We start from the raw sequence: 22,899 nt of genomic DNA, 5'->3' as shown, positions 1-22,899 counted from the left end.
TCACTACTACTATATATATATATATATATATATGTACATATATACACAGGAGTAATTAATCAGTGGACCATCCTTTGAAAAGTTCATTAAGTTCATTTTGTCACCACAGTCTCCCAGGGCAGGGAAAATGGTCCAAGTGCATCTCATGACCACTGTTGGTGGGTTAAGGACACCAACTTCGAAGAAGGTGTCGGGCGCCACTCGAAGAAGCCAGCGCTGGTTTCATCACCATTGTCTTGATCTGAAAGACACATCCAAAAGAATAGGAATTATTCTCTCACCTTTTTTGAAGACTTCTTTCGCTGTGTCGCCCCATACAATGATGTCATCAATATATTGCAAGTGTTCTGGAGCTTCACCTTGCTCCAGCGTGGTCTGGATCAGCCCATGGCAGATGGTAGGACTGTGTTTCCACCCCTGGGGCAAGCGATTCCATGTGTACTGGATGCCCCTCCAGGTGAAAGCAAACTGCGGCCTGCACTCTGCTGCTGCAGGAATAGAGAAAAATGCATGAGCAATGTCAATTGTAGCATCGCACTTCACTGCCTTTGACTCCAGTTCAAATTGCAGTTCTAGCATGTCAGGCACAGCAGCATTCAGTGTGCTGTAACTTCATTCAGGCCACGATAGCCTACAGTTGGTCTCCACTCATCACCAGACTAACGCACTGGCCAGATTGGGCTGTTAAAAGGTGAGCGAGTCTTACTGATCACACCCTGGCTTTCCAATTGACGGATCAGCTTCTGGATAGGAATCAAAGAGTCTCGACTGGTGCGATATTGCCGGCGATGCACCGTCGTGGTAGCAATTGGCACTGCTGATCGTCAACCATCAGCAGTCCTACAACAGAGGGGTCATCTGAAAGACCCGGTAAATGAGACAGTTGTTCAATTTTCTCAGTGTCCACAGCTGCTATACCAAATGCCCACCTATACCCTTTTGGGTCCTTAAAATACCCTCTCCTGAGGTAGTCTATACCAAGGATGCACGGAGCATCTGGACCAGTCACAATGGGATGCTTTTGCCAGTTCTTTCCAGTTAGGCTCATTTCAGCCTCTACAACAGTCAGTTCCTGGGATCCCCCAGTCACTCCAACAATATTGATGGGTTGTGTTCTTTTATAATCAGAAGGAATTATTGTGCACTGAGCACCAGTGTCCACTAAAGCTTTGTACTCCTGGGGTTGTGTTGTACCAGGCCATTGTATTTGTACAGTCCAATAAACTCTCTTATCCCTTTCCTCCACCTGGTTGGAGGCAGGGCACCTCTAATTCCTGTTTTGCACAGTCTCTGGGTGTGGATTAGAGGTTCCTTCAAGAGCATCAGAATCTCTTCTGCTCCTTTTGTAAACTGGAGCAGCCACCTTCCTAGGAGTTTTTCCTTTTATCTCACGTACTCGTTCCTGAAGTTCTGAGGTCGGCCTTCCATGCCACTTGTTCATGTTTTCTCCCTGCTCATGTAGGAAGAACCACAGTGAACCTCTTTTTGTGGGCTGTCTCTGCCCTCTCTCTCGAGATTGGAAACGCCTTCTCCTAACAGCTGAAACATAGGTTTGTGCAGGTCGTGAACGATACGAGTCTGCTCTGAGCTCTTGGATTTCTTGCAGCAGCTTTTCAAACCGGTCATCAGATTTTTCACACAGTTTCTCCACAGTGGAGCACAAGCCCGTAGAGAACCAGCAAGGCTGTCCTCAAAGTACCGGAGCTGCTCAATCACTTCATTAATTTCTTGTATACCTCTAGCTGACCAGACCATTCCTGCCAATGACTTAGCATATGCAGGTGGTGCACTTTGTACAAATCTGCGCCACATAGATTTTGTACAATTGATTCTATCTGGGTCTGTCCCCTCTTGGCTGTTTGGTCCTAGATAGATGATCTCTCGCACAGCTCATTCTCTCAGGAACTGGATACCTCTCTCCATTGTATTCCATTTCCCTAACGTGGATATACAATCTTCCTTGTAGGGAAATCTGACTTTCATAGCTGCCAGGAGTCGGGTCCAGAGAGTAGCGGCATTAGACTCTCTTGAAATTGCCCTATCAATGGTGGAATCTTTTGACAGAGATCCCAGCTGCCTGGCTTCACCACCTTCTAATTCAATTGTTTCTGCCCCGTTGTCCCAGCATCGCAGCAGCCAGGTTAAAATATTCTCGCCTTCACGACGACTGAAGTCTTTTCGCAGGTCTCTCAGCTCACCTGGAGAAAAGGACCGAGTGGTGGTCACTTCATCTCCACCCTGTCCTAGTGATGATGCCTCTTGGGTTGATGTTGGCCCTGTGCCATCACCTGCTGCACGGGTGGTCTTTCTAGTGACTTTCTTACAACCAGCAACTGATGCTGATATGGGTTCACCATCATTTGATTCATTTCCAGAGTCTGAATGACTGTCACAGTGATTGCTGTGGTTACAGCAGCAACAGTGCCCAGTGTGTGAAGGCGGGGGGGCTGCCTTGTCAGCCTTTGAGGCTGGAGAAGTAACGTTATCTGCAGCGCCCTTGGCAGAGGAGCTCTGCGGAGGAGCTGGAGCTTCAGCCTGCGAAGCCGCGGTTGGGGGGGCAGTGGCTGCAGCAGCAGCTTTGGCTGTTTTGCCTTTTCTCGAGCGGCCAGGAGTGCTTTTTGCTAAAGCTTCCGAAGACGCACTGCAAATCTCAGGACTAAGAAGAGACGCAAACCTCCTATTGAACCTCATTTCTCTTAACAGTAACGCAAACTGACACACATTCAGCAAACCAGATAACACCATCACAGTTCTATCAAAGCTCCAAGGGTATTCAAAGTTCTCTAACACATTTGCAAACTGTCCCAGCGAAATCACAAAAGTATTGTTAGTCAGCCTTTCTAAAGATTCGCTTGACCAATTAGCAAATATAGAGCCATTCCGCTCTTTATTCTCTCCTGGAGGTTTTTCAAGGTAAAGCAAAAACGAGTAAAAATACATTAGCGGCTGCAGTATAATGAAATAAACCAGTGCCAAACCACACAGGATCATCATCACAACTAAATAATATTCGAATCAAACAGACGCGCGAGTATCACAACTCTATGAGCTAGCACCGTGCCAAGAAAATTGAAAGGTACGTCAGAGCAGGAGAAAAGCCAAAAATCTCCAAATTCACCCCATTCTCTGGCCCCACGTTGGGCGCCAATTATCTGTCGAGGGTTAGGATTGCGGGGTGACAATCAAACCCTGGCAGATGTGTTGTCAACCTCCTCTCCCCCCCACTTCCCCCTTTTGCCCCTCCCTCTCCCCCCTTCCCACTCAGCACAGGCGATCGGGAGGGGAAGAAGCACAGAGGGGAGAGAGTTGGAAAAGTTCAAGATGTTTTACTGATGCTACTGATGAGAACAGAGAAAATAATACAAATATACAAAACCCATCTTGTAAGTCTGAGCAACTGCAGAGCCAGCACCCAAAGTCCTGGATCAGACTCTGCAGCCAACCGGAGCTGGATTCAGTCTGTCACTGGCCTCAGTTCGCAGGGACGACCAGCAAGGTCCTCTCCTAATGTCAGCCATGAGGAAAAAAAGGGAAAAGGGGCGAGATCCTCGTGATCTCCCACTTTTATATGAAGTATTCACGTGAACGGAATGTTATTCACCGTTGGTCAGTCTCTCAGTCATCAGTTTTCTCATTGCCCCCCTCGCGAGATGTCCATCCGTGCTTATCAATAAGTTTCCATTCCATTGCTGGGTTTAACCAAAACATGTGTTGGGTTCTCCAGGAAAATGCAGCTGACATGAAGGCTTTGGCTGACAGGCAAATTCACTAAAAGAGAAACTTGTTTTTAACAAAACCAGGACACACCCCCACACACTGCACCCCAAATCCTGCACCCCCAAATCCTCCAGCCCCATGTCCCAAACCCCCAAACCCTGCACCCTCAAGTCTTGCACCCTAATTCTGCCTCCCCAAGACCTGCACCCCCAAACCCTGCACCACTAAACCCTGCACCCCCAAACCCTGTACCCCAAATCCTGACCCCCACAAGTTGCACCCTAAAAACCTGCACCCCAAATCCTGTCCTACCCAACCCTTCACACCAAACCCCTTCACCCCAAGATCGTGCTGCCCTAAACCCTGCACCCCAAAATCATCCCTCCCAACCCTGCCCCCCAAACCCTGTCCCCCTAAAGCCTGACCCCGAAACCCTGCTCCCCAAAACCCTGCTACCCCCAATCTTGCACCCCCCAACTCTGCACCCCCAGATCCTGCTGCTCCAAACCCTGCACCCCCAAATCCTCCAGCCCCACGTACCGATCTCCCAAACCCTGCACCCCACAACCCTGCACCCCACAACCCCTTCACCCCCAAATCCTGCACCCCCAGCCCTACCGCTTAAACTTTCCACCCCCAAATCCTGCCCTACCAAGCCCCCCACCCCAAACCCCTGCACCCCAAGATCCTGCTCTCCTAAACCCTGCACCCCCATATCCTCCTTCCCCAAACCCTGCACCCCAAAACACTGCACTCCAAACCACTGCACCCCTAAATCCTGCAACCCCAAATCCTGGCCCCCAAACCCGGCACCCCAAACTCCTGCACCCAAAGATCCTACTGCCCTAACCCTGAACCCCCAAATCCTGCACCCCTGGAACCTGCAACCCCAGACTCTGCAGCCACAAATCAGGCCCCGCAAAATCCTTGCACCCCCAAATCCTGCACCACCTAATCCTCCAACCCCCTAACACAACCCCTAAACCCTTCTCCCCAGGGTCCATTGTGACACCCTGGGGATCCCCCTTGTCCCCAGGGCCCATTGTGACACCATGGGGGACCCCCTTCTCACTGAGGACCCATTGTGACACCATGGGGACCTCCCCTTGTCCTCAGGGCCCATTGTGACATACTGGGGACTCCCCTTTGTCCCCAGGGCCCATTGTGGCACCATGGGGACCCCCTTTGTCCCCAGGGCCAATTGTGACATCCCAGGACCCCCCTTTGTCCCCAGGGCCCATTGTGACAGGGTGGAGATCCCCCTTGTCCCCAGGCCTGTTGTGATGTCCCAGGACTCCCCATTGTCCCCAGGGCCCATTGTGACACCTTGGGGACCCCCCTTGTCCTAAGGGCCCATTGTGACATCCTGGGGACCCCCTTGTCCCCAGGGCCCATAGTGAAGTCCCAGGACCCCCTTTGTCCCCAGGGCCCATTGTGACATCCTGGGGACCACCCTTGTCACTGGGGACCCATTGTAACACTATGGGGACCCCCCCTTGTCCCCAGAGCCCATTGTGACATCCTGGGGACCCCCCCTTGTCCCCAGAGCCCATTGTGACATCCTGGGGACCCCCATTTTCCCCAGGACCCATTGTGGCACCATTGGGACCCCCTTTGTCCCCAGGGCCCATTGTGACGTCCCCGGATCCCCCATTGTCCACAGGGCCCATTGTGACATTCAGGGGACAGCCTTTGTCCCTAGGGCCCATTGTGACACCGTCGGGACCCCCGTTGTCCCCAGGGCCCATTGTGACATCCCAGGACCCTCATTGTCTCCAGGGCCCATTGTGACATACTGGGGACTCCCCTTTGTCCCCAGAGCCCATTGTGACACCGTGGGGACCCCCTTTGTCCACAGGGCCCATTGTGGTATCTAAGGACCCCCCAATTGTGCCCAGGGTTCATTGTAACATATCAGGACGCCCCATTGTCCCCAGGGCCCATTGTGACGTCCCAGGACCCCCCGTCATCCCCATGGCCCATTGTGTCATCCTGGGGACCTCCTTTGTCCCCAGAGCCCATTGTGACATCCTGGGGAACCCTTTGTCCCCAGGGCCCATTGTGACGTCCCAGGACCCCCCTTTGTCCCCAGGGTCCATTGTGAAATCCTGGGGACCCCTCTTTGTCCCCACGGCCCAATGTGACATCCTGAGGACCCCCTTGTCCCCAGGGCCCACTGTGACACCGTGGGGACCCCCTTTGTCCCCAGGGCCCATTGTGACATCCCAGCACCCCCTTTGTCCCCAGCCCCATTGTGACATCCAAGGGACCCCCCTTTGTCCCTAGGGACCATTGTGACATTCCAGGACCCCCCATTGTACCCAGAGCCCATTGTGATATCCAGGGCACCATCCTTGATCCGCAGGGCTCATTGTGACGTCCCAGGACCCCCCTTTGTCCCCAGGGCCCATTGTGACATCCCAGGACCCCACTTTATACTGAAGGCCCATTGTGACATCCTGGGGACCCCCTTTGTCCCCAGGGCCCATTGTGACGTCCCCGGACCCCCCATTGTCCCCAGGGTCCATTGTGACATCCTGGGGACCCCCATTGTCCCCAGGGCCCATTGTGACATTCAGGGGACAGCCTTTTTCCCAAGGGCCCATTGTGACACCATCGGGACCCCTGTTGTCTCCAGGGCCAATTGTGACACCATGGGGACCCTCCTCGTCACTGCGGACCCATTGTGACACCATGGGGACCTGCCCTTGTCCTCAGGGCCCATTGTGACATCCTGGGGACCCTCTTGTCCCCAGGGCCCATAGTTGCACCCTGGGGACCCCCTCTTTATTCCCAGTGCCCATTGTGACATCCCAGGACCCCCCTATGTCCCCAGGGCCCATTGTGACACCATGGGGACACCCCTTTGACTCCAGGGCCCATTGTCACATCCCAGGACCTCCCAATTGTCCCCAGGGCCCATTGTGAAATCCTGGGGACCTGCCCTTGTCCGCAGGGCCCATTGTGAAGTCCCAGGACCCCCTTTGTCCCCAGGGCCCATTGTGACATCCTGGGGACCCCCCTTGTCACTGGGGACCCATTGTATACACCATGGGGACCCCCATTGTCCCCAGGGCCCATTGTGACATCCTGGGGACCCCCCCTTGTCACTGGTGACCCATTGTGACACCATGGGGACCCCCGTTTGTCCCCAGGGCTCATTGTGACATCCCAGGACCCCCCATTGTCCCAAGGACCCATTGTGACATCTCAGGACCCCACTTGTCACTGGGGACCCATTGTGACACCATAGGGACCCCCGTTTGTCCCCAGGGCTCATTGTGACATCCCAGGACCTCCCATTGTCCCCAGGGCCCATTGTGACATCATGGGGATCGCCTTGTCCCTCTGGCCCGTTGTGGCACCGTGGGGACCTCCTTTGTCCCCAGGGCCCATTGTGACACCATGGGGACCGCTTTTGTCACTGTGGTCCAATGTGACATCCCAGGACCCCACTTTGTACCCAAGGCCCATTGTGACACCGTGGGGACCCCCCTTGTCTCCAGGGCCCACCGTGGCACCGTGGGGACCACCCTTGTCACTGGGACCCATTGTAACACTATGGGGATCCCCCCTTGTCCCCAGAGCCCATTGTGACATCCTGGGGACCCCCTTGTTCCCCAGGGCCCACTGTGATGTCCCAGGACCCCCCCTTGTCCCCAGAGCCCATTGTGACATCCTGGGGACGCCCTTTTTCCCCAGGACCCATTGTGGCACCATTGGGACCCCCTTTGTGCCCAGGGCCCATTGTGACTTCCCAGGACCTCACTTTGTCCCCAGGGCCCATTGTGACTTCCGGGGGACCCCCTTTGTCCCCAGGGCCCATTGTGACGTCCCAGGACCCCCCATTGTCCCCAGGGTGCATTGTGACACCGTGGGGACCCCCTGTGTCCCCAGAGCCCATTGTGACATCCTGGGGAGCCCCCTTTGTCCCCAGGGCCCATTGTGACATCCTGGGCTGCCCCGTATGTCACCAGGGCCCATTTTGACACCGTGGGGACCCCCTGTTGTCCTCAGGGCCCATTGTGACATCCCAGGACCCCCAATTGTCCCCAGGGCCCATTGTGACACCATGGGGAACCCTCTTGTCACTGGGGATGCACTGTGACACAATGGGGACCCCACCTTTGTCTCAAGTGCCCATTGTGACATCCTGGGGACCCCCTTTATCCCCAGGACCCATTGTGACGTCCCAGGACCCCATTTGTCCCCAGGGCCCATTGTGACATCCCAGGGCCCCACTTTGTCCCCAGGGCCCATTGTTACAGGGTGGGACCCCCCTTGTCCCCAGGGCCCATTGTGACATCCTGGTGACTCCCTTTGTCCCCAGGGCCCATTGTGGCACCATGGGGACCCTCTTTGTCACTGGGGCCCATTGTGACATCCCAGGACCCCACTTTGCCTTAGAAGGTCACTAATCGGACTACTGGTACATCCTGACTCTGCTTTCTCAATAAACATTGAAGAACACCTGGGGTTTGTTTGCTCCAAGGGAAAACTTCCCTGCCACGGTTCCTGGTTCCCGGTCCTGTTTCCCGGTCCGGTTTGGCTTCGCTATCAGAACAGCTGCTGCCTCCACAGCCGCGCTCAAAGTCCCCGTTGTGACACCGGGATGGCGGGAGAAGGGGGGTGGCGGGGGCGGCAGCGGCGGCGATTGGAGGGGGGCAGTCGGGGCTGGGCGGACAAGCGGCGGCTGCTGCGGCTCCTCAGGCAGCGACAGCAGCAGCGATCGGGGGGACGTGGGGGGCGGACAAGCGGCGGCTGCTGCGGCTCCTCAGGCAGCGACAGCAGCAGCGATCGGGGGGACGTGGGGGGGCGGACAAGCGGCGGCTGCTGCGGCTCCTCAGGCAGCGACAGCAGCAGCGATCGGGGGGACGTGGGGGGCGGACAAGCGGCGGCTCCTCCGGCCGCGGCCAGGACGTGGCTTCGCCGGCACCGGGGCCCGAGACCGCGCGCTGTGGGGCTGCGGGGCGGGTGTGGGGCCGGGGGTCTCCGGGGGTCCCGCAGCGGCCGCTGTGGGGCGGGATGGGGCGGCTGTGGAATTACCTGTGGGGCACTCATGGGGCTGCTGTAGGGGTCTTAAGAGGCATGTCTGGAGCACTTATGGGGCGACTATGGGGCAGGTGCTGGGCTGCTACAGCGGGACCTGTGGGGCACCCAGGTATGTGCACCCAGCACCGCGTGCACGCACACGCAGCTACACACTGATGTGTAAGCAAACACGTGGCCACACACACGCACACTTCCACAAGCGTGCCCAGTCCCATCTATTGACAGAAAGGCGTACGTGAAATGTACTGACATGCTTGAGGGTAAACACGTGCGTGGATGTTTGGCACACTGCACACACGCACACGTCTGAACGATGATGCTCCAGCTTTAGCATAAATGGAGCTGACATCAAGGCACTCACATGTGGACAGACCAACGTTTATAGGCACTAAGGCTTTCGCGCACAGGTTCGTCCAAGAACAGGCACATACCTGCAGGCACCCTCCGAATGCGTGTTCTGTGCATTCTCTTAAGGGACGCTAGATGGCAGCAAAGACCATGAAATTATTAACCTCAGTCTAACCCTAGGTTTATGACATTTTTTCTTACTATAGATGCGTTTGATGCTAAAAATTCCCCCAAATTGTAATGAATATGCGATAATTGTGTGAATACAAGCATCGCAAGAGCATCCAGTTTTTGGAGCACTTATGGAACATGATAAAGCCAGGCAGAGCCTGACAAAGCGCGACAGAGCCCAACAGGGCTTGACAGAGCCTGATAGAACTCAACAGGGGCCGACAAATCCCGACAGCGCCTGACAGCGAACAGTGGAGTCTGGCCGGGCCTGACAGAGGCTGTCAAAGCACGACAGAGCCAGAGGAGCCTGACAGAGCCCAGCAAACCCGACAGGAATAGACAAGGCCTGGGTGCACAGACCTGGGTGCGTGTGGAAAGGTTTCTGCCTGTTTTCCAGTGAGGAATGGTGTGTGTGCACGTGGACAAACAGAAGGCGAAGCAGCTCGGTTCCAATACTGAAGAAGGCTGCACAGTCACGTAGACACGGGGGCTGCTCCGCTCCTGCTCTCTTGCAGGACACAGAGGCCTCAGAGCCCTGTTCAGTTCAGTTCAGTTCCATACAATGTTCACTGACTGCAAGAAAATCCCTCAAATCCCCCACAATGTGGGGCTCAAAAGGGAGTCCCCCTGAAAAGAGGGGGTCACAGTCCAAAAATGCCTGAAAATTCCTGGGGGAGGATAAAACTTATTAAACCCTGTAAATATGAGCGTGAGAATTTCAAACAGAGAGAAGTCTGTCGTTTGTATTTATATATTGCAGAATGGTATTCATGTAGATATAAAATGATTTTAAAATAAAACCCCTTTTCTACTCTGTTATATAAAGGATTTTAGAATGTAAAAAATTTCTGTTGATGGTTTTAAGAATACAAACATCTTATCTATTTGTAGATTAAAAAGTGAAGGACTTGAAAAAGAAAAAAATCTCTAGATAGGAACTTAAAATAGAAAAAAGTGTGAGTAGGCAGAGCTCTGTATAATTACTACGTGTTACATAGTCTAAATAGGTAATAAATATCATCTATATATATCCACTCACACCCGTATACATACCTTTAATTTATTAATAAATGTAAATCGATATCCCAGTCTAAATATATATAATTGTAAATATGTCAAAATCTGTAAATTTGAAAAGATACCTGAGTGTTAAAATGGAAGTTTAAATGTATTTAAGTGTAAATAGACACTGGATCAGAGCGCAGCGCGGGGCAAACGGGGACGGGTGATGATAGGCGGAGAGAATGGAAATTGACGTGCTTAGCTGGCCAATCAGATTGCGGAGAGGGAAGAGAAGGGGCGGGCCGCGGGGGAAGGGTTGTCTCGAGGGCTTCCCAATGCGCATGCGCAGAAATGGGCGCTGCGAGGTGCACGGGGCGCTCTCGGCGGCCACGTGCGCGCACCGTTGGAGCCCGGAGCGGACTCGCTGCGCCGCTGTTTCTGCGAGGCCCCGGGGAGTGCCCGGCCCGGCCCCGCCCGGCCCGCTCCGCTCCGTCTCAGAGCCGCCTGGAGAGCCGGGTCGGGCAGCCCCTTCTCGGCTCCACCTCTTCCCGAGCTAAGCCACGCCCCCTTGGGGCTGTGCCATGTTGACCGCACGCTCTCCCTACCCCAAGAGGCTCCTCCCATGGGGGCGTGCCCCAGAGAATGCCCGCCCCCAGACCACCTCCCATGGGGCGTGACACAGAGGCTCCGCCCCCCCGAGGGGCTCCCCGTGGGCGTGCCCTCTCAGTACCCGCCCCTCGGCACTGACCCCACCCCATGTAGGCGGGGCCACACCCAGCTGCCCCCTCCCATCTGTGACCCATAACCAACCCCATAGCAGCCCTATGGCTGCCCCACAGGTCCCGCTGTAGCAGCCCAGCACCTGCCCCATAGTCGCCCCATAAGTGCTCCAGACATGCCTCTTAAGACCCCTACAGCAGCCCCATGAGTGCCCCACAGGTAATTCCACAGCCGCCCCATCCCGCCCCACAGCGGCCGCTGCGGGACCCCCGGAGGCCCCCGGCCCCACACCCGCCCCGCAGCCCCACAGCGCGCGGTCTCGGGCCCCGGTGCCGGCGAAGCCACGTCCTGGCCGCGGCCGGAGGAGCCGCCGCTTGTCCGCCCCCCACGTCCCCCCGATCGCTGCTGCTGTCGCTGCCTGAGGAGCCGCAGCAGCCGCCGCTTGTCCGCCCCCCCACGTCCCCCCGATCGCTGCTGCTGTCGCTGCCTGAGGAGCCGCAGCAGCCGCCGCTTGTCCGCCCCCCACGTCCCCCCGATCGCTGCTGCTGTCGCTGCCTGAGGAGCCGCAGCAGCCGCCGCTTGTCCGCCCCCCACGTCCCCCCGATCGCTGCTGCTGTCGCTGCCTGAGGAGCCGCAGCAGCCGCCGCTTGTCCGCCCCCCCACGTCCCCCCGATCGCTGCTGCTGTCGCTGCCTGAGGAGCCGCAGCAGCCGCCGCTTGTCCGCCCCCCACGTCCCCCCGATCGCTGCTGCTGTCGCTGCCTGAGGAGCCGCAGCAGCCGCCGCTTGTCCGCCCAGCCCCGACTGCCCCCCCCCAATCGCCGCCGCTGCCGCCCCCGCCACCCCCCTTCTCCCGCCATCCCGGTGTCACAACGGGGACTTTGAGCGCGGCTGTGGAGGCAGCAGCTGTTCTGATAGCGAAGCCAAACCGGACCGGGAAACAGGACCGGGAACCAGGAACCGTGGCAGGGAAGTTTTCCCTTGGAGCAAACAAACCCCAGGTGTTCTTCAATGTTTATTGAGAAAGCAGAGTCAGGATGTACCAGTAGTCCGATCAGTGACCTTCTAAGACAAAGTGGGGTCCTGGGATGTCACAATGGGCCCCAGTGACAAAGAGGGTCCCCATGGTGCCACAATGGACCCTGGGGACAAGGGGGGTCCCACCCTGTAACAATGGGCCCTGGGGACAAACGGGGTCCTGGGACGTCACAATGGGTCCTGGGGATAAAGGGGGTCCCCAGGATGTCACAATGGGCACTTGAGACAAAGGTGGGGTCCCCATTGTATCACAATGCGTCCGCAGTGACAAGAGGGTTCCCCATGGTGCCACAATGGGCCCTGGGGACAATTGGGGGTCCTGGGATGTCACAATGGGCCCTGAGGACAACAGGGTTCCCCACGGTGTCAAAATGGGCCCTGGTGACATACGGAGCTCCCCAGGATGTCACAATGGGCCCTGGGGACAAAGAGGGGTCCCCAGGATGTTCACAATGGGCCCTGGAGACAGTGGGGGGTCCAGAAATGTCACAATGGGCCCTGGGGACAAAGGGGGCTCCCCAGGATGTCACAATGGGCTCTGGGGACAAAGGGGGTCCCCACGGTGTCACAATGCACCCTGGGGACAATGGGGGGTCCTGGGACGTCACAATGGACCCTGGGGACACAGGGGTCCCCAGGATGTGATAATGGGCTCTGGGGACAAGTGGGGTCCCCAGGATGTCACAATGGGCACTGGGGAGAAAGGGGTGGTCCCCATGGTGTCACAATGGGCCCTAGTGACAAGGAGGGTCCCCACGGTTCCACGATGGGCCCTGGGGACAAGGGGGTCCACCAGATGTCACAATGGGCCCTGGGGAAAACAGAGGGTCCCCACGGTGTCACAATGGGCCCTGGGGACAAAGGGAGGTCCTAGGACGTCACAGTGGGCCCTGGGGACAAAGTGGGGTCCCCTGAATGTCACAATGGGACCTGCAGACAAAGGGGGGTCCTGGGATGTCACAATGGGCCCCAGTGACAAAGGGGGTCATGCTTGACCAACCTCATAGCCTTTTATGAGAATGTACCAAGGTGGATGGATGATGGCAGAGCGGTGGATGTGGTCTGCCTTGACTTCAGTAAAGCCTTTGACACAGTCCCTCACAGCATCCTCACAGCTAAATTGAGGAGGTGTGGTCTGGACAATAGAGTAGTGAGGTGGGTTGCAAACTGGCTTAAAGAGAGAAGCCAGAGGGTGGTGGTCAATGGTGCGGAGTCCAGTTGGAGGCCAGTATCTAGCGGAGTGCCTCAGGGGTCAGTACTGGGGCCAATATTATTCAATATATTCATTAATGATTTAGACGAGGGAATTGAGTGTACCATCAGCAAGTTTGCTGATGACACTAAGCTGGGAGGAGTGGCTGACACTGGAAGCTGTGCCGCCATCCAGAGACCTAGACAGGCTGGAGAGTTGGGTGGGGGATAACCTGATGGAATTTAACAAGGGAAAGTGTAGAGTCCTGCACCTGGGCAGGAACAACCCCAGGTTCCAGTATAGGTTGGGGAATGACCTATTAGAGAGCAGTGTAGGGGAAAGGGACCTGGGTGTCCTGGTGGACAACAGGATGCCCATGAGCCAGCACTGTGCCCTTGTGGCCAGGAAGGCCAACGGCATCCTTGGGTGTATTACAAGGGGGGTGGTCAGTAGATCGAGAGAGGTCCTCCTTCCCCTCTACTCCGCCCTGGTGAGACCCCATCTGGAATATTGTGTCCAGTTCTGGGCCCCTCAGTTCAAGAAGGACAGGGAACTGCTGGAGAGGGTCCAGCGTAGGGCAACAAAGATGATTAAGGGAGTGGAGCATCTCCCTTATGAAGAAAGGCTGAGGGAGCTGGGGCTCTTTAGTTTGGAGAAGAGGAGACTGAGGGGTGACCTTATTAATGTTTATAAATATATAAAGGGTGAGTGCCACGAGGATGGAGTCAGGCTCTTCTCAGTGGCAAACAATGATAGGACAAGGGGCAATGGGATCAAGCTGGAACACAAGAGGTTCCACTTAAATTTGAGAAAGAACTTCTTCTCAGTGAGGGTAACAGAGCACTGGAACAGGCTGCCCAGGGAGGTTGTGGAGTCTCCTTCCCTGGAGACATTCAAAGCCCGCCTGGACACATTCCTGTGCGACCTCACCTAGGCGTTCCTGCTCCAGCAGGGGGATTGGACTAGATGATCTTTTGAGGTCCCTTCCAATCCCAAACATACTGTGATACTGTGATACTGTGACTGGATGCCCTCCAAGTCCGCCCCACTACTCACATGCAGGAGAGACCCTCCACTTGCTTCCAGCAATGCTCCTGGAAATGCCTATGAAAGAAGAGAAAGGGGTTGGAGACAAATGGGGCTGTGGGTGGGGCACAGGTGTCCCCAGCCCCACCAAGGCCCCTGGATTCTCCCTCATCTGAGCGTGAAAATCCCTTCTGCTCCCCCCAACCTCATTCCTCCAAGTTTCACCTGGGATACCTGTTCATGGCGGACCAGGGCTTGGGTTGGAGAAAAGGATAACATGGGAATTTGGGGCCTCCAAGGAGGACGGTGGCTGGGGGGGACCCAGAGGCAGGGCACTGTTGTGAACTCGCAGAACCCAAGGGACCGGGCTGGGGGTGCTGGAGGGACAGGACTGCATGGGATGCAAGTGAGGGGTAAAGAATTCAAGGGGAGGGGACACGGGGAATTCAGGTGAGGTTGTTGGTGGGGGCAGGAGGAAGAGGACAGCAGAGGAACAAAACGCGGGGATCGGGAAAGTGTTTGGGAGGGGGTGTTCAAGGAGGGGGATCTGGGGGCACTACCGCAGGGGACAGGGTGAAAGGCAAAGGGCGGAGTGGAAAGATGGAAAGAAAGGCGTTGGCATCCATCAAAGGGAGAGCATTTGGGGACCCTCTATAGGACACAGAGGAGATCCTGAGGAGGAGATACCTGAGGGGTCTTAAAGGATGGAATGGGGAGGCCCAAAGAGGAGGGGTGTGGGGGCACCAAGACAAGAAACCGGTGGGGGCCCTCACTGGAGCCTCACCTGCGCATCCTCTGGGGTGCACAGCAGGATGGTGAAGAGCAGGGCCACGCTGAGCACTGCGACCTTCATCTTCCTCTGCGGTGCAGCGAGTCCTGGGTGATGCCAGAAAAGGTGAGGGCACCTTTATCCCTCCCAGGAGGACTCCCTGCCCCTCCCTACGCCTCCAGCCCCCAGGGCAAAGCTTGGCAGAGACACCCGCCCTGGCAACCCAGCCTTGGCACAGAGTCACTCCCGCCTTGAGCACTGATCCAGCTGCCTTCCCTGGCATCAGTGCCGCTTCCTGCATGGGGCAGCTGCACGGGGAAGGGCCCAGGCATCCACAGTGGTGAGGGGGGACAGCAGTGTGTCCCTGACAGCCAGACACCCTATGGTGATGACCCACTGCTCCAACTCGAAACCATCCTGCAACAACCCCAAAAGCCTGAACCCCCCACCTGCCAGTGCCCCTCACCTCCCAGCACCACCATCTCCCAGTGCCCCTCAACTCCCAGGCCAGTCTTTCCCTATGGAACCCCCCCTAGAGATGACACCAGCCTCAAATCTGGGGTCTCTAAGCACAATTATCTCTGAGCCCTTTCCAGCCCCTTAAATAAATGAGGGGCTGGGAGTCACTCCTCTTCTTGGGGCACCAGGGACCCCAGGACTAGGGAACTCTGGGAGGTGGGAGGACAGCTGGGGCAATGTGGACAGCTGGTGACTGGGATCCTCAGTCACTGGTGGCGCTGCCAATGGGGAGCACTGGTGAATCCTGGGCTCTGGGAGAGGAGGGCTGGGCTTGGGGGAAGTGCTGGGGTGGTGTCAGTGCCCAGCTCCAGCCCACCCCATTTCCCTTGCACCGCCAGCCCCCAACTGGTCCAGTCTGCAGCCACAGCTGAGAACAGAGCAGAGGGAACATCCCCTGCCCTGGCTCTCACCTGTCCCTGTCCGGGGTCACTGTGCCCTCCCAGACAACCCGGGTCCTGCCCTGTAGAGCTGATCCCACATGGTGGGTCCCAGTGTCCCTGTCCCCAACAAGGCTCTGGCTCCAGCCCTGTCCCTTCCTGGGACTTGGCCACAGCTCACCTGTAGTGGCAGAGCCCCCCCCGCCCCAGGGGGATGGGGTTGTCCCCAGCCTGGCTGAGAGGTGAAGCCAGAGACAAAAGAGACTAAAGGAGCACCATTAGAAGGTAATAATGAGTGAGCAATCGCCGGACACATGCGTGCAGAGCGCGTGGACAGTACATGCAGCCTATCATGTTATTGTATAACACGAGTTACAACCAATCACGTTGTTGTAAGGCGCGTGGACAGGGCAGCTTTGCTATAAAGCCAGCCCGGTCCGACAATAAAGCGAACTCTGTGAACATCATATTGGTGTGTCAGGTTCCGTGGCTCGCACGGATAAAGCAACACTTTGGTGACCCCGACGTGATCCTTCGTATCGAAGCAAGATCGCCGGAAGTGAAGACGCGAGGACGCCACCTGGGGGCGACACCAGCCCAGCGCTCAATCATAGCGGAAAGTAGGCCTACGAAGAAGCAGGTGGCATGGGAAACACGGCATCCGTGGAAGAAAAAATAATAGTGAAAAGTATTCTGCAGCTGGCTGCAAGAACAGGAAGAATTTTGGAAAAAGACGCGGTGGAGCGCCTTTTACTATTCGCCCAGCGTAAGGGCTGTGTTCGTTCGACGGACGAATTTTTTTCTCCCGGTACATGGGAGGACATAGGGACCGAACTATGGGAAGCGGTTACAAGGGGGAGCCGCGAGGCTTGCGATCTCGCCGGACCCTGGCGGGAGGTCAGGCAGCTGGTGCAGGAAGTCTCAGAGGAGCCGAGCTGTGTGCCGTCCCCTCGGAGCCACCCGCCGCGAGCTGCCCACCCTCCAAGAACTCCGAAGAATCAACACCGCTGGTATGTCCCGTATCAGATCTGGAGTTCTGGGGCGGAGAGCAAATTACACCCTCTGCGCCCGTTGAGCCATTGCCTGGCTCCGACAACGAATGGCAGCAACCGGCAAGTTTCAACAAGCCAGGACAAGTTAATCCAGCCGACGTGCCTTTGCCGGAGGACCCGATGGAACACCAGGACGGAGCACCGCAGAATCGCCCTGACTGCCAGGAGGAGAGCGACGTGCAGAGCCTGAAGGACTTACTGAGACGGCAGGAGAGCCAGATGCAAGAAGTTCTAGAAGCTATGAAACGACTGGATGGCGGTAACAGTAAAACTTCGCGGTTAATAGCATATAAAAAGGCGTCAGATGCAATTAAGGACGGGCTGGAGGCAATTGGCAGGGAATGTGAAAAACGGGGAAAACAGGAAAGGGAGGGGGCGGAATTAGACCTCACTCCGGAGGAGCTCCGTATCAAAAGGGAGCGAATACAAAAATGGGCTAGACAATGTGTTGAAGATGGGATGTGGTCTGTAAGAGAAGCAGATGAATATTTGAGAGCGCGATATGGAAAAGGGCTGGAGACTGGGTTAGCAGATCGGTTTGCAAATATGCGTCGACTTACTGATCCACAGGGAAACACAAGGGAATTGTATAGCAGTGATAATAATGATAATTTGGGTGCTGCCCCTGTGCGTCAGGGTAGAGATATTCCTCGAGATCATTCTTATAATGCAGGGCAACGTTGGCAAGGGGTAATCAGAGATGCAACTATTGAAGGGATCATGTTACCTGGTAGTATTACAGCAATGCCAGTGCACATAGATAATAGAGGACAAAGGCAGTGGTCGCCTTTTGATTGGAAAACGGTTAAGCAATTGCAAAGTGCAGTTATGCAATATGGTATGGATAATAAGCATGTGATGCAGCTAATCAATTCATTTTTCAAGGGGCAAGTACTAACTCAAACAGATATTAGGGCATTGATGGAGTTATTGCTTCCTCCAACGGGGTATTTGCTGTTCTTGGACACGTGGCAGGGGAAAGTGGAATTGGCAGTATTAGAAAATGTTCGTTTACCAGCTGATGATCCGTTGCGGTTAGCGAGCATGGACCAGTTACTGGGTCGTGGGCAATATGCGGATGGTGCTACTCAGGCAGCACTTCATCCAAGGATTTTGCAGCAAACGCAAGGGCTTGCCTTGGCAGCAGTGAAAGAATTGCCAAATATAGGTAACCCTGTGCCACCCTATTCTACAATAAAGCAGGATCCTGGGGAACCATATATGAAGTTTGTAGATCGTTTGAAAGAAGCTATAGATGCCTGTCCTAACTTGACTCCAGAGGCAAAAGCTGCTGTGGGGAAAGATTTGGCTATGATGAATGCAAACACCCAATGCCAACAGATACTAGCCGGTTTGGGAAAAAGTGCTTCTTTAGCAGAGATGGTGGAAGCTTGCACACAGGTACCAATTATGCAACAGGAGGTAGAAAAAGCAAAATACATGCTCAAGCCCACGCTGCGGCCTTGGCTGCAGCACTTAAGCCTGCAATGAAAGGTCGAAGCCCTTCTTCTCGCGGCCTAGCATGTTTTACTTGTGGACAAACAGGACATATTAGAAGAAATTGCCCTCAGTATACTCGGAGAGGGGGACCTAGTAATGGCACTAGTCAGTCACCAGCCCCTCTCAATAATTTGCGCTTTGATGGCACGTGCAGTCGGTGTGATAAGTATGGACACCGAGTAGTGGAGTGTCGATCAAGATTTAAAAAAGATGGGACACCGCTGCCGGGAAACGGGAGGACCAGCGCCAGGGGCTGGGGCGCGATGACACCACAATACCAGCCGAGAGGGGGAACAGCCATGGTTGCTTGTCCGAGCTCAGGGCAGCAACCTCAGGAAGCGCAGGCGTCGATCTGGCCGTGGGAACAGATGTCACAATAACAGACCGGTCTGTACATGTAGTTCCATCTACAGTAACAGGGCCCCTAGGGTATGGATTGAGTGCACTTTTAATAGGTCGTTCTTCTGCTTCAAGACAGGGGTTGTTTGTTTTGCCAGGATTAATAGACTCTGATTATGTTGGACCCATAGGTATTATGTTGCAAGTCTTAACACCCCCTGTGACTATTAAACAGGGGACCCGTATAGCACAATTGGTACCTTTTAAAGCATGTGTTCCAAAGGCTTTAAATACAGAAAGAGGTCAGAAAGGTTTTGGTTCTACTGGAGCCCCTGTGGTTGCTTTCACGGAAAAACTGACTTTGGACAAACCATCTAGGGTAGTTTCCATTATTGGGCCTGGCAGTGAGATTAAGAGGAAAAGAATGCTTTTAGATTCAGGCGCAGATGTGACGATTATCCCTCGCACTGACTGGCCTTTGTGTTGGCCTTTAGAAGCAGTAAATACCATGGTAGTGGGGATAGGGGGGGCCACTCCCACCCACATCAGCACACATATGGTTAAGATAAGGGAGGAGGGCGAGGGCTTAGAGGCATGGGTACGACCTTATGTTCTAAACACAACAATTGCATTATTGGGAAGGGATGTGATGTCTCAGTGGGGAATAGTTATGCAGTCACCTTTTTAATAATGGCCATTGCAGCGAGCGACACCCGGCCATGTATGAAGCTGAGTTGGGAAACAAATGATCCTGTCTGGGTGGATCAATGGCCATTACCAAAAGAAAAGCTCGCACATTTAGAGGAGCTGGTTGAAGAGCAACTCAGTCTCGGACATTTGGTCCCTTCCACCAGCCCGTGGAATACACCTGTTTTTACTATCCAGAAGAAATCAGGGAAGTGGCGTTTGTTACAGGACCTCAGGGCAATTAATGCAGTAATGAAAGATATGGGGGCACTACAACCAGGTCTTCCTACCCCAACCATGCTTCCAAAAGATTGGGATATAACTGTCATTGATCTGAAGGATTGTTTTTTCACGATTCCTTTACACCCAGAGGATTGTGAAAAATTTGCCTTTACTGTTCCAGTGCTTAATCATCAAGCTCCCACAAAAAGATATCATTGGGTAGTGCTACCTCAGGGAATGAAAAATTCTCCTACTATTTGCCAATGGTATGTAGATTTGGCTTTAAAATCATTCAGGCAACAACACCCTCAGATGATCATCTATCATTATATGGACGATATCCTTTTGTGCAATAAAGAGAAAATTAGTAAGGACATAATAACTCAGTTGACAAAGCAATTAGGTCAATGGGGTCTGGTTGTGGCACCAGAAAAGGTACAGCAAACCGCACCATGGAAATATTTAGGATATGAACTAACTCAGGCCATGATTAGACCTCAGAAGCTTACTGTGAAAGCAAAGATAGCAACCCTTCACGATGCAATGAAGTTAGTAGGGGACTTACAGTGGATAAGAAATGTTGTGGGTATTACAAATACAGATTTGCAACCGCTGTTTAGTCTCCTCCGTGGGGGACGAGACCCCCAAGAACCACGGTGCCTCACACCAGAAGCACAGAAAGCGCTTGAGCAGATTGCAAGAAAAGTTTCACAGAATACTGCTCAGCGGGTAAGATCAGAATTGCCTGTTACTCTCTATGTCTATAATACCAATAAGGAAGTGGCAGGACTTTTGGCCCAGTGGAGCACGGAAGAAAAGGATCCATTGGTAATATTAGAATGGATATTTTTAAACAGCCAAAAACAAAAAACCATCATTCAGAGGTGGGAAGCCATTGCCCAAGTGATAGTGAAAGGACTAAGCAGATTTCTGACATTGTCTGGACTATATGTTGCTAAAATTGTGATCCCTATTTCCCTCAATTTGTTTGAACAGATCCTTCTCAAACATGACGATCTTGCCTCAGCTCTTGCCCGGATTCCGGTGCAGGTGGACAATCATTATCCACCACATCCTATATTTAAGACCAACCTCCCCTTAGAGCCTATGTCAATTTTTAGTGAGCATCCACTAGATGCTATAACCATTTTCACAGATGCGAGTAGTCGCTCATGCAAAGGAGGCTTTGTATGGTTTGAGAATGGTCAGTGGCATTCACAGATTGTCATAGCTGAAGGATCGGTTCAAATTTTAGAATTGCGAGCGGTGACAGCAGCATTGCAAAAATGGCATAACTCTCCAGTTAATCTGGTAACAGATTCTCTTTATGTTGTGGGAATTGTACAAAGAATACATAGAGCACTTTTGCAGCGAGTTTCCAATTCCTTATTGTTTGAAGCATTGTTAGATTTGTGGAACGTATTAGATTATAGGACAGCACCAGTATTTATCATGCATATAAAAAGCCATACTAACATACCAGGTGGTCTAGTAGAGGGAAACAGCACCATAGACAAACTTGTGGCAGTAGCAGATATATCCCCTTTTGAACAAGCCAGACAAGCTCACGAATTCTTTCATCAATCCTCAGCAGCACTCCGAAAGCAGTTTACAATTACAAAGGAACAAGCTCGAGCCATTATCGCAGCTTGTCCTGATTGTGCCCGCATAGTCCCTCTCCAACAAAAGGGAGTAAATCCTCGGGGCTTGCAGCCAGGTCAGTTATGGCAAACTGATATTACTGAATTTGCACCATTTGGCAGACAAAAGTACATTCATGTCTCCATAGATACCTGTTCAGGACTGCTGTGGGCTACAGCCTTGACCTCAGCAAATGCAAAGGCAGTAAAACGTCATTTACTACAAGCTTTTGCTGTCATGGGTGTCCCTACACAAATCAAAACAGATAATGGCCCTGCATACCGCTCTGACAGACTCGCAGCCTTCCTCACCCAGTGGAAGGTACAGCACCTGTTTGGAGTCCCTTATAATTCTACTGGCCAAGCAATTATTGAGCGTGCACACCGTGCATTAAAAATCTCTTGTCTGTTTTGAAAAAACAAGGGGGAATTGGTGTGAGCCCAGAAGAGGTATTGATGAAGGCATTGTATGTGCTGAACTGGCTTAATCCTAAAAGTGAAACTGAAATGGAACCGGTTGTTATGCACCAAATCAAAAATGTCAAAGATTTTTCCGAAAATGTGCCTAGGTTAGTGTGTTTAATCCGACAACACAACAATGGGAAGGTCCTATGTCACTAATAACCTGGGGAAGGGGATATGCTTGTGTTTCTACAGGTAACCACAAAAATTCATGGATCCCAGCAAAGTGGGTGAGACCTTGGCCAGCTAACAGAGAAGAAACCGATTGCAGTGATGACAACCCTTAACCTCAGACATGTTATCGCTTTAAGCAATGAATGTAGCCAATGTTGAGAATACCACTTTGTAAAACAGAGCAGCAATTAATTTTTTGTTATTGGACATGTTCACAGTTATGAAGAGTTTGATTGTATGTGTTGTTTGAACTTAAAAGTTAAAAAGATAGAAGATTTGCAGAACAAGAAAATAACAGAAGATACTGGGTTTTTTGGGGTGAATGCCTTGTTTGGTTAAAAGGAATATTGAAAACAGGTTTGTTCTTGTTAATTGTAATTGTATTAGCCTTAATGTTCTTACCCTGTATTTCACACTGTATTTAAAGCATGATATGGCGTATTGTTAATATTAAATAAAAGAGGGGGAGATGTAGTGGCAGAGCCCCCCCCGCCCCAGGGGGATGGGGTTGTCCCCGGCCTGGCTGAGAGGTGAAGCCAGAGACAAAAGAGACTAAAGGAGCACCATTAGAAGGTGATAATGAGTGAGCAATCGCCGGACACACGCGTGCAGAGCGCTGGACAGCACATGCAGCCTATCATGTTATTGTATAGCACGAGTTACAACCAATCACGTTGTTGTAAGGCGCGTGGACAGGGCAGCTTTGCTATAAAGCCAGCCCGGTCCGACAATAAAGCGAACTCTGTGAACATCACATTGGTGTGTCAGGTTCCGTGGCTCGCATGGATAAAGCAACACCTGGGCAGTGCCAGGCGGTGTGAGCAGGACAGAGCTGAGCACACAGCGGGTGGGACGGGGTCTGTGACACGGACAGGGAGCAGACCCAGGGACAGA

This window comes from Patagioenas fasciata, chromosome 28, assembly GCF_037038585.1.
Source record: "Patagioenas fasciata isolate bPatFas1 chromosome 28, bPatFas1.hap1, whole genome shotgun sequence".
NCBI lineage: Eukaryota > Metazoa > Chordata > Aves > Columbiformes > Columbidae > Patagioenas > Patagioenas fasciata.
This window is presented reverse-complemented; position numbering follows the sequence as displayed.